A 12,603-nucleotide genomic window follows, 5' to 3' on the forward strand; every position below is an offset into this window, starting at 1 on the left:
GGATAAGGCAATTTATTGGTAGCAGGAAATAGACCCAAGGGAACACTAGAGGGAAAATCCAAGATTGCAGGGCTGAGGTGCCCAAACCTTCAATAGCTCCATCACTGCTGTGACCTGAAGAGGTCACACATGTAATGGATGGGTAGGAATTAGTCAGCCAACGTTTAAGTGTGCATATTGGGTGAAAAGGGAGGGCAGGAACAGCATTCTCGGACATAAGGAATAGCATGAGCAAAGGTGCTGAGGAAAGAAGTAGATGATGGATTTAAAGATCCTAAACAAAGTCAGTGTGGTGGGATATAATGGGTTAAGGAGTATGCAGGGAAGTTATAGAGGACAGGAGGTCAGATCATACAGAGCCCTTGTAGAACACATTAAAAGACATGTTAGAAGCAAAGCTAAATTGTTTTTCCCTACGAAGCTACACACAAGCCAAACTTCTGAGAAACGAATAATGCAAAATTCAAATCTTAGATGATTAAAAATATGTCCACATGGTAGAAATGTGGCCTTACAAGTTCTTAGCAACAAGCAGCTCAAATGCTCAGAACAAGATTTGATTTCAGTAGGAAAAAAATGCTGTTGTTAAAATGAAAAGTGCCAAACATATTTTACAACTAGATTATAGTTTAATTGGAATTCGATCCTTACAGGTCCTTACTGCAAACAGAATGTGTTACTAAAATCAGCTGTTATTAATTCTGTTTTTAGCCAAAAGCTAGATGAAAACAAAGCAATTGCAGTTTAATTGTCACTATTGGCAGAGACAGCCTGGGAATTAAACTGCTTACAACTTACTATATGAATACTTCTATCTTTCCCAAATCACTCATTTCACTTCTCTCCCAGGCTGGTGGCACATTTTCATCTCCCTTTCCTCTACCCCAGTAATAGTCCCTGCATTGACTTTTTAACTTAAAAAATTATACAAATAATACTGGTTGAGTCTACAAAAATAAGGTTACACTCCAAGTGCTGTTCCATAACCTGTATTTTCTTCAATATAAATATAGCTTTATATCTTTATTTTTAATGATACTACTTTCAATTAATTCATTGGGAATTTTCCTTGATAGTAGGTAAACTGACCCTATATCATCTCAGTGAGTTAGCACAGTTTAACAATCATCTCAATAAATTCACAATTGAAGTTATTATTGATTGATTGATTGATTGATTGTTGAGACAGATTCTCTCTCCGTCACCCAGGCTGGAGTGCAGTGGTGCGATCTCGGCTCACTGCAGCTTCTACCTCACAGGCTCAAGCAATTCTCATGCTTTAGCCTCCCAAGTAGCTGGGACTACAGGTGTACAACACCATGCATGGCTCTTTTTTTTTTTTTTTTTTTTTTTTTTAATTTTTAGTAGAGACAGAGTTTCACCATGTTGACCAGGCTGGTCTTGAACTCTTGGCCTCAAGGGATCTGCCCACCTTGGCCTCAAAAGGTGCTGGGATTACAGGTATGAGCCACCATGCTGGTCAACAATTCAATTTATTTTGGTGAAATTTGGTATTCGTTTTAGGGATAAGGTATTGAACTTATAAAGTTTGAGCTCAGGTTTTAAACGTAACATTTGAGATCTGTTTTATTGAATCCATATGACAATTAGATAAGCTCATTGTATTGTTGTGAGATTATTGCTAAAATTTTTGGCTATGGAAGCACTGATATTTCCATGACCTTGAGATCGCTCGTGTGATCCTATAAGGAGTGGTGTTTTGAAGAAGGAGGACTGTATAGTGGAATGTAATGGGCCACAGGGTTTAGAGCTGGAAAATCTGTATTCAAGTCCCAAATGAAACTCACAATTCCCCTTTTGTTCAACTGCTATATGGATAATTCACTTACTATCCAAATGTCACCTTTTCCCCTATAAAGTAGAACTCTCTCAGAGTTGATGGGAAGATTAAGTGAAATAGACTGTGAAAAGCAGTTCCTGAACTGTGCGGCTCAGTAATGGTTGTTTTTGATCCGACTTCATCCATGGGTTCTTTTTGATTTCAGTGTACTTTGAATTTTTAACATTCCTTGTCTTTCAACCAAAAATTCATTCTATATAAATGTTGTTTATATGCAGACTATAAGCTACATAAGGATACTGTCCCTAGCACAGTGCCTGGCAGAGAAAGGATATTCAATTAATATGTTTTGAATGAATGAACAAACACATACAATAATTTTTTAAAATGAAAAATATGATGCTTGATAGGAATTAATACTATAATAAGCAAATGCATCTCTTCAAATAAACTGTACTGTACTGGAGGATGTAGACTTGTAAGAGTTACTACTCAATGCGCTCAACAAATTCTACATAGAGGAGGGAGCCACACGCAGAGGTAATTCAGAGGAGCGTTGACTAGTTAGAAGTGGGTGAGTCAGGAATGGTATCACAGAAGAAGTGGCATCTGATCTGGGTCTTGAATGTCAAGAAGGACTTGTCCAGAGAATGGGAAGAAGGAAAATTCAGACTGAGGAAAAGTAAAGATGAATGTTGAGATGTTGTTATCTGTGATAATTCATTCTACATGATATTATATAAGGTGTAGACTATCAACATCTCTTTCTGGTCAAACACTCTTTTCATCTACTCTCTTTTAAAAATTAATATGATTGTAAATATCTAATGGCATTTCATATCATTTCCACAAGGAAATATTTCTTCTGAGTGGAGAGTTATTTCTAAGGGCTCTAATTATCATATGCATGTACTTGATCTCTGTGGTGTCCATCCTTATCCAGGCATCTCATAATAGTCATTCATGGTAACGTGACAACCTGTTTTATGGGGCTGAGGCCACGTGCCTAGGGAACATTACATTAATCCCAGCACACTAAAGTCAATTGAGGATAAGATGTGCCCAAAGAACAATGTGAACTAATTAGTAACATTCATCTGCCACATTAATTGCTCACAGGAAAGTAACAAAGTATCTATTATTTCCCACACCAGCATTAGAATAATGCCAATGGTTTTAATGGTTCTAAAAATATCTGAGATAAGTCTAGTGCAGATTGGAGAATCCCATGTTTCAGACATTTGTTTGAAGTTCTCATTTCCCATAACTTCTGTGTAGCATTGCAGACCTCTGACCAACCTAATATATCTGCCCTTACTTGTGTATGCATGTGTGTGAGCACCCTTTGCTCTACCTCTCCCTACACCTTGATTTTACTCTGTGACACAGTGGTATCCTAATTCTCATTTTCCATGAAATCTCCATCTCTCTCCATTACTTCTCTTCCTCCTCTGGCCCTCAAAACATGGCAATTCACAAAGGTTCTGTCTTTTGCTCCCTTAGGGAACTCCTTTACAGTTAAGGCTTCAATTATAACTTAGCTGCTAACTATAAGTAGCTTAGCTGATTCTGATATCCGAACCTGTTTCTGAATACTCGTTTGGCTCCAGCCCTACAGGCTTTGTGAACCACTGACACTTCCGTTGATGCGGTCAGGCTCCATATCTTCCTCAAAACCAGTTTACTTTTCTTCCATCTGTGATGTGTCACAGCCCTAGGCACCCAAGTCACACTTGAGGAGTCAGGTTTTATACACACCTTGCTCCAAAACTTGCATAAAACATGGAGAAGTCCAAATGCAAGGATGCCTACGACTTTGTTTCATTACCATCCTGAGGACTTGGAGCAGTGGTTCTCTTCTGAAAGACTAAACTTCTAATTAAAAAGTGAGTTTTCTTCTTTTCCTTCTCCTTGACCACTTTGGTGTAGGTCATCCTGAGAACAAAATTTTATTATAACAGAAGACATTCTTAAGGAAAAATCATATATAGGTTATGGTTTCATTTCATTTAAATTACTTGCAATGAGTTGCAAATAAGTCAATGTTTTCTAGCAATTCCTATCTCACCTTCTTTCTTAGCCCCACCCAACAAGATCACTGTTTATTAACTCCAGTTCACCCCATTTGTACACAGTTGAAGAAAATCCCAGCTCCTCCTGCTAGTATTCTGATCTCTAAGGGGAAAAGGCATTTTTATCTTGTCTACAAATAATCCCTTAAATTTTGGCCAAAACTGTCTCCCTTCCAGATCAATTCATCTCAAGAAACATTTTAAGTTCACAATACCTACTGTACAACATAGTGACTATAGTTAATAACAATATAGTTAATAACAATTCAAGTACACTTGAAAATTGCTAAAAGTAGACTTTAAGATACAAAAAACATCATGTGAAGCAATTAGCTTGGTTAATTAGCTTGATTTAGCCATTCTACAATGTATACATATTTCAAAACATCATGTTATATACCATAAACATATAGGAATTTTGTTAATTAAAAATAATTAAATAATAAGAAAATGATGTTAGCCTTGTATATGTACTATATACTGCATCTTTTGTACTAGAAAAAATTAAACACTCTAATTGTAATTTGGTACAAAAACACCATGGAATATGCTATTTGATTTATTAATATGTACACAAAATATTTATATTTCATTTAAATTAAAAGAAATAGGTATTTTATAATTTAAGAAAATTGTTGTGCTGGCTTTGGCAGCACATATACTAAAGTTGGAAGTATACAGAGAAGATTAGCATGGCTCTTGCGCAAGGATTACACACAAATTTGTGAAGTGTTCAATATTTTCATAAATAAAAGAAAGAATTGTAAATAAGATACATTAAAAAAAGAAAAGTATTTTTAGAGAGAGGCTCATCAGCAAAGCACTAAGACACTGACGACACAAATACAAAATCATCTCAACTTGGAATTGCTTGTTTCTCTTTTATGTATTCTAGATGAAGTTTCTATACCACCTTTCCTTTTATTTCTATAAAATTCCAACTAGCTCCCCTGAGCTGTTTACTTGCTCTATTTTACCCACTCTTTGACTCTCTCTTTGCGTTTCTAGCTTCTAAAACTTCATCCTGCATCCTCTCGATGTCATCTTTGATTCCTTTCACTTTTCAAATATACTTCTTTCAAATCCATGTAGGAAGGACTCATGCCTTTTTGGGTACATGCATTTCTGGGCCTCAAACACTAGGCAACCTTGTCTCCTGTGCCTACATAATATCCATAGGCCTGGCCTGAAAAGACCAGCCAGTCTCATCCATTTTTATAATTAACAACCTCATTACCTTTCCAGTCCACCCTTCTCACTATTTCCGGGTTAATCACTGTACAATACTACTTTATTATGTTATCTCTTTCCTCTTCCCCTGCTGGACAAAAACAGCATGTGACTCCTTAATGCTCACAGAATAAACGTCAGAATAAAGCTATACTCAAAATGAAGAAAAAAATAAACTATCACAAGATAACGTCATAGGCACAGGCTAAAGAGTGTGTAAGCAAAAATGAGTAAGATACTACAGCACACCTCAGTAGTGAGGGATTCTGATCTCCAAGAGTTAACTTTGACACACGATAAGAGCTATATGCAAAAAATTACATTTACAAAGGAAAACAAGGATTTTTCTGAGGCATGTAAGAAGATACTGTTGGGAACACTTCTCAGAGAAAGAAACACCATTCAACAGACAGTTAGACAGACGATTGTTATACAAAGCAATGCTTTACATTTCTTGAATTTAGAGGCCATGGATATTATTCTCTAGGTAAAGGTTCATGGAGAAGGTGAGACTTCAGTTTAATTTTGAAAATAAGAGTCAAATAAAAGGCAGGACTTGAAAGAATGTTTCAGGTAAAAAATGGTAGTAGCAAGAAGCCCATATTGAACTGCAAACCCTGTACAAAATTTTAAAAAAAGCAAATAGACCAGTTTGATTAAAAAGAAAGGATCATGCTCATAGATACTTGGAAACTCAGAGTTGGGAAGAACTTAAGAGTAATTGTAACTATTCTCCATCCCTCTTGGGGCCAGACTATAGATTAGCTCTTAGGATGAACTGTCTTTCTCCCTCCCAAACACTAGTACATTTAACAAAAGTCCAGATACAGTAACCTCTAGCACTATATTTCTGGTGCTTATCAGAACAACTCCTCTCAAACACAGCATTTAGAAATATACATGAGATAGTTACCTTTTAATTATTATTAATTTATATATCTTTTAATTATTTAGAAATAATTCAGTGGTCATATGATCAAGATTTATTGCTATTTTCTAATGTGGCGTAATAACCCAAAACTTGGAATCAGCAATACAAACAGGAAGCATTAACTTCAGACCAAAAAGACAACAACTCCAATTTTTTCTTCTGGTAAAATTATAAAAAGGACAAAGAAGGCTGGGAGTCATGAAATCTTGGAATTACCCTTTGGATAGAATTTCACTGGCTCACTATCAGTCACAAAATATCAATTTAAGGCTTATTGTCACTTACATGCCCTTCCTTCATGCATTTATTTTTAAAATAGCCATTCTCTGGCAGCCTCTCCTCATTCCTTATGCATTTCCTCTATCCTTCGCTGTTATAATTTATTTAAATAAAGTAGCAATAAACTGACTATGTTAAGAATGACAGGTACTTTACAATATAAGTCTCAGCCATGCCCTTCAAAAACATGTGGAATGAGACCAGCCTAGATCCAAACAGTTCCACAGACCTTTACATCACACATGGATGATCTTGATAGATAATTAGCATGAAAATCTTGTTTGAATGGCAATGGATTAGTTCATCTGCATTATTACTAATGGGGTGGTAAACGCTTTTCCTCTACAATTCTGGGCCCCAACTAAAGCACCAGATAAACTGTCACATAAATCCGCAAGACATAAAAGCACACATGGAAAATGCCTATTAGCAGCTCTCATTATTATCAAGAAACAGCACATTACCACCAAGCCCAGGGCAAACGTAAACGTGTTTGTCATCCCTTTAATGTTTTAAATTTTGACTTTGTTTTCTTCATACAGAATCATAAAGCTCAACCGGCAAGGGATTGGGCAGGGAAAGTAAGACATGTCTCTTCTCATAAAATCAGCAGAGGCATTCCACAACCACACAGAGCGCTCAGCACGTGTGTCATCAGGCAGAAGTGGAAGTTTTGATGTTGAGAATCCCAGCTGCATATTTCTAGCATGAGGGGCTTGCTGTCTGCTCAGTAAAAGAACAGACTGGATCCAAGAAAAGAACGTGGTCCTGTCCCTGATAGAGATCCAACTACGATACTCCATGCATGTCAGACGGGTGTCTCAATAGCATCATCAGAGCAGGGCAAGGCACAGGGCTGGGTGGACTTTTTAACAAGTGAAGATGAACTTTACTGTCGCAAATGTCTGTGCTGATTCAGTTTCCCTTTACAACATGTTCACTGGGACTATTTTTTTTTTGCCCTGTAAATGATATTGGATGATTTCCATGCATGTAGCAACTATTAAATACAGCGGCAGCCATATTAGATGCTTTACTTATGTGTTTCTCTTCTTCATAAGATTTTAAATTAGATTATTCTCTGCCTGTATCCTCCATTGTTTGGATAATGTTTATATATCTCCCATTTCACAGATGTCTTCTAATTAGAATTCTACCATACAACAAGAAGTAATAGTATTAACAATACTTTACACATGGAATCTTTTGCATCTATCTACAAATCTGCAAGGAAAGTTGGTATTTCTTCTTCTTAAAATCATTACAAAAACCAATCACTCATTTATTTAACAAATATTTATTGAGCACCTAGAATATGCAAAGCTCTCTGCCATAAGCTGGAACAAAACAAACAGTGAATAAAAACAAACAAAAAGCAGTACGATAAAGAAAGAAATAATAAGTAAAACAGATGGTATGTCAGGCCAGGTGCGGGGGCTCACGCCTGTAATCCCAGCATTTTCAGAGGTCGAGATAGGCAGATCACCTGAGGTCAGGAGTTCGAGACCAGCCTGCCCAATGTGGTGAAACCCCGTCTCTACAAAAATACAAAAATTAACCAGGCATGGTGGCAGACACCTGTAATCCCAGCTACTTGGGAGGCTGAGACAGGGAGAATTGCTTGAACCCGGGAGGTGGAGTTTGCAGTAAGCTGAGATCGCACCACTGCACTCTAGCCTGGGCGAGAGGAAGAGACTCAGACTCTGTCTCAAAAAAACAGAAAACAACACACACACACACACAAAATATATGGCATGTCAAATGATGGGGCAGATACTGCCTCTGTTTCTTGATATCTGATTCCCCTATTATTCTGACCACACGAAAATTATATGTCTCTATCTCTTGAAATTAGTCACAATCATGTAACTAATTCTCACCAGCAGATTGTGCACAAAAGGGACATAAGCCACTTCCAGGTCAATTCATTAAGTTGTTGGTGCCAGACCCTCCAACTCTGTTCTTCCTGTCCTACAAGGAAGCAATTGACCAGATGGAGCCTCATGTGATTGAGCAAAAAATACATGTTTCTATGTTTTTAAGCGTTTGAGATTTGGGGGTTTGTTGTTGAGACACAATCAAGCCTAACCTAACGAGTACAAGTGGTGATAAATGCTGAGGAGGAAAGTAAAGCAAGGAACCAGGAGGAGTCAGTGTGGGAAGGGGCACAATTTTTGATAGAGAGGGGAGGAGGCTTCACTTTAGAATAAAGCCCTGAAGGAAGTGAAACAGATAATGATAACAATGGACCATTCAGACATTTGGAGGAAGGATATTCTAGTCGGAAGGAACACCAAGTGCAAAGACCCAGAGAAAGGAACATGCCTGGTTACTGTGTCTATAGGAAGATGAGTGAGGAGAAAACAGGAAGAGGTGAAGCTAGAGGTAGCTGGGCCAGATGGATAGGGTCTTAGAGGACATTGAAGGAATTTGGCTTTTATTCTGTGATGTTAAGTTATTAGAGGTTTTTGAGCAGAGAAACGATTAAAATCTGATTTATATTTTTACAGAATTACTTTGGGTGCTGTGTTGAGAATATTCTAAGAGCCAAAAACAGCGAGACTATTTAGGAAACTATAGCAATAATCCAAGTAAGAGATGGTGGTAGTTTCAATCAAGGTGGACGATAATTTGAGTAAGAAAAATAGAGAAAAAATGTCTTGATAAAACTTGAAAGCAGAGCTAAAAATCTTGTCGATGAATCAAAAGAGAAATTTATGAGGAGCTACAGATGTCTCCAGTTTTATTGACCCAAGTAATGGAAAGATAGAGTTGTCTTTAGTTGAGTTGGGAAAGACTACAGGTCAGGAAAATATGGGGTAGAGGCATTTAGAAGCTAGGTTTTGAACAGGCGAAACCTGCACATCTATTAGAAAGCCACATAGAGATATTAAGTAGGGAGTTGGATAAATGGATCTGAAGTTGAAGGGAGTGGTCAGGGCTAGAGATATAAATTTGGAACTTGTTGGTATTCAGACCGTATTTAAAGTCATAAGACTAGATGAGATCACCAAGGGAGGGAGAGCAGATAGAAGAGATCCAGGAACTCAGTCCTGGGACACTCCAATTTAAGAGACTGGTAAAATGAGTATGAATCAGCAAAGGAGACTTAATAGCAGCCAGTGAGAAAGGAGGAAAACCAGACAAATGAGGAAACTTGAACCCAGAGATGTTAAACTACTTGCTAAAGGAGAATCAAACCTTAAATTTGACCCTGGCTCCCCTGCTTACAGCTCAGCTCCTGATGCAGGGAAATTGTGAAGTACTTAGTGTACCTGTTTATTATTACTTGTGGACTCTATCATTAAAATAGTCTAAGTCAGTTAATTCATGGATTGATATATGGTAAAGATAAAGCATCTGGTTTTAATCCTTGGAGATTCTTGATATTTAGAGCTGCAGGAAAATGACAAAATCAGCGACACTGAGAAGTAGCTCACGAGGTAAGAGAAAAGACAATGGAGTTTTGGAATCCATAAGGAAAAACATGTGTATCTTATGAAATAGAAAGTGGACACTATCAAATGCTGTTGACAGATTAACTAAAACAAGCACAGAGTTGGAACTCATCCCTAATGGACTATATTCTGAATATAAGGCAATGAGTTTGATTGTAAGTCCTCACCTGCTGGTGAAGATAAGAAATACATTTATTATTTAAAAAATTGTCCAAATTGAGAAATATGTGGCTGGTGCTAAAAATAATAAGTTGACCAAGAAATGAGAAGGAGAACAAAGAAGAGATAAAATGAGTGAGGAGAGACAAAGCAACAGTTGGAACAAGTATTTCCTTTGCTGCCTTGCTTCATTAGAGCGAATGTACTTTAAGGATATACTTAACCAGAAGGATAAGCAACAATATTTTATCCAGGACAATTTTACCATGTGATAAACATCCTGTAATGTATACATTGGGAAAACTAATAAAAGGAGTAAGACATACCTGCAGTTTTAAAATGGGAATATATTATGAAGGTGTCCTAAAACTTTTGTAAAACATTGAAGTTCTGGTTTCCATTTAGGATGTAAACATTACTCCCACCTTTGCAACAAACAAAAAAGAAAACAAACAACCTCCAAACAGTCTTCAAATTTGTAATGTTTCTAAAACTCATCAAAGAGCTAAAGTTACAAAGAAAACGGAAATCAAACATAAGCATATCCAAAGAGAGATGCCACTGGATGCTGTAGAAGCTAGTAAGATAAATTTGGTTAAAATTTTTAGTGAATTCCTAAAAGCCTGGAAATGTAGACTATCATTCGAATACAGAATCCCTGAGAATCAAGGACACAAAGGGAGTTTTTATCTACTTGTGGGCTCTTCACGAACCTCATGGTTACTTACAGAAAAGATCGGAAACAGCAAGAGAGTTCTGAGAATTCTTCCCATGGACATTCTCAAAACCACCCAGATCCTTTTATCTTTCCTATGGAGCATAAACCTAACCCCAAAGGGGAAGAACAACCATCTTGTTGCTCCAGGGCATAGGTGAAGATCCACTGCAGCCAGAATCAGGGAACAGGAAAACATGCTCTGTTCCTAAGGGAGGGATGGGAATATCTTCTAGGCCAGACCATTAGAAACCTTCCACAGAGAGGAAGAGACCCCACTCCTAAGACCCAGAACATGGGGCCTCCTTAAGAATAAGGCTGAATCAGAACAACAAAAAGACTCCTCAAGTCCCCTATCAATCGGCTAATAATCATTGCATAACAAATAGCAGCAGTCCACTGCGGAGGGGAGCATTTAAAGGTTGGAGAAAAACCTTCTTTGGGGTGTAGGCTCAAAGGGAAGATCCAAAGCTGAGGGTAGGGTAGAACAGACATTTAAAAAAATACTCTCTGGTAAATCAGTCTTGACTTTATAAGATAATGCTACAGAAATTTGAGGCCTGTGGTGCACTGGGGTAGCCATGGCAACAACATAATGCAAACTCAACTCAACTAATGACCCAGTTGTCTCAGCCTACCACAGTAAAGGCCTAACAAAAGAAAATGCATGCAAATTTTCAGCCTTAAATCTATTTCCCTCAGTGTCTACTGTCCTACATAATGTCTATATATGACTATATAAATGTCAGGTTTTTTAAAAAAATTATATTTGCAAAGAACCAAAAGAAAACAATTATAACACACTGTCAAGAGACAAATCAATCAACATAATCAGAGTTTGATATGACACAGATGTTGGAACTATTACATGGGGAATTTAAAATAATTATGATAAACATGCTTAAGGCTCTTATGGAAAAGGTAGACAGTATGCATACTCAGATGATAATTTCAGAAGAATAAAAAAGAATAAGAAAGAATCAAAGTGAAATATCAGAAATGAAAAAATAATAGAGAAAAGAACAATGAATGAAGATTTTTTTTTAAGTAGGGCATTCAAGAGGGGTAGTATGAACGAGGGCAACATGCATGTAATTGGAAACTTGGAAGACAAAGAGAGAATTGAACAGAAGAAATGTTTGAAGAGAGAAATACTTGAAGAATTTTTTAAAATAAATAAACAGCAAATCACATATCCACATCATCTTTAAACTGCTGGAAAAACAAAAACTGGAAGATGACCATGGCAAAAAGACATATTACAGACAAGAATAAAATACGCTGAAGAGGAAGATTCTTATAGAATATCTGCATAGGCTCAATCTAATCATGTCTCCTTAAAAGCAGAGAACTTTCTCTGGCTGCAAGCAGGAGATATGAGGCAGAAAGGACGTCAGAGAAATTCAAAGCATGCAAAAGACTCAACCCATAATTGCGGACTTTGAAGATGAAGGAAGGGAACCACATGACAAGAAATATTGGTGGCCTCTAGAAGCTGGAAATGACTTCCAGCCAACAGTCAGCAAGGAGACAGGGTCCTCATTTAACAACCAGGTGAAATTTACTTCTGCAAAGAACCTGAATGAGCCTGGAATTGGATTCTCACCCTCTGGCCCTCACAACACCCCAGCCTCCAGATGAGAGCCCATGCTAACTGACACTTTCATTTCAGTCTTGCGAGACTTGGAGCAGAGAAACTAGCAAAGCCCACCCAGACTTTTGACCTACAGAGCTGTAAGATAGTAAATTTGTACTGTTTTAAACTGCTAGGTTGGTGGTAATTTCTTATGGCTGCAAGAGAAAACGAATATAGTGTCTTTACATCAGACCACTCAAAGGCAGCCTTTATAAATAGTAAGGCACAACAAAGGCAGCCCTAGTACCAGCTAGGCTAAAGAAAGAAGTGGCTGGGGCCTGAATTCAGGCACTGAAATACCATCACCAAATATACCTCACCC

At 37.4% G+C, this 12,603-nt stretch overlaps 1 protein-coding gene and 1 non-coding gene across 34 annotated transcripts in view; one reads left to right on the forward strand and one right to left on the reverse strand.

Moving 5' to 3' along the window:
• ABI3BP (ABI family member 3 binding protein) overlaps positions 1-12,603 on the reverse strand; it is a 244,085-nt gene that overhangs the window by 196,790 nt on the left and 34,692 nt on the right. The window lies entirely within an intron of this gene.
• Positions 4,511-4,617, forward strand: LOC119625973 (U6 spliceosomal RNA). The gene has a single exon (XR_005242186.2). It is a non-coding gene; the product is annotated as a U6 spliceosomal RNA (small nuclear RNA).

This window comes from Chlorocebus sabaeus, chromosome 22, assembly GCF_047675955.1.
Source record: "Chlorocebus sabaeus isolate Y175 chromosome 22, mChlSab1.0.hap1, whole genome shotgun sequence".
Taxonomy (NCBI): Eukaryota; Metazoa; Chordata; class Mammalia; order Primates; family Cercopithecidae; genus Chlorocebus; species Chlorocebus sabaeus.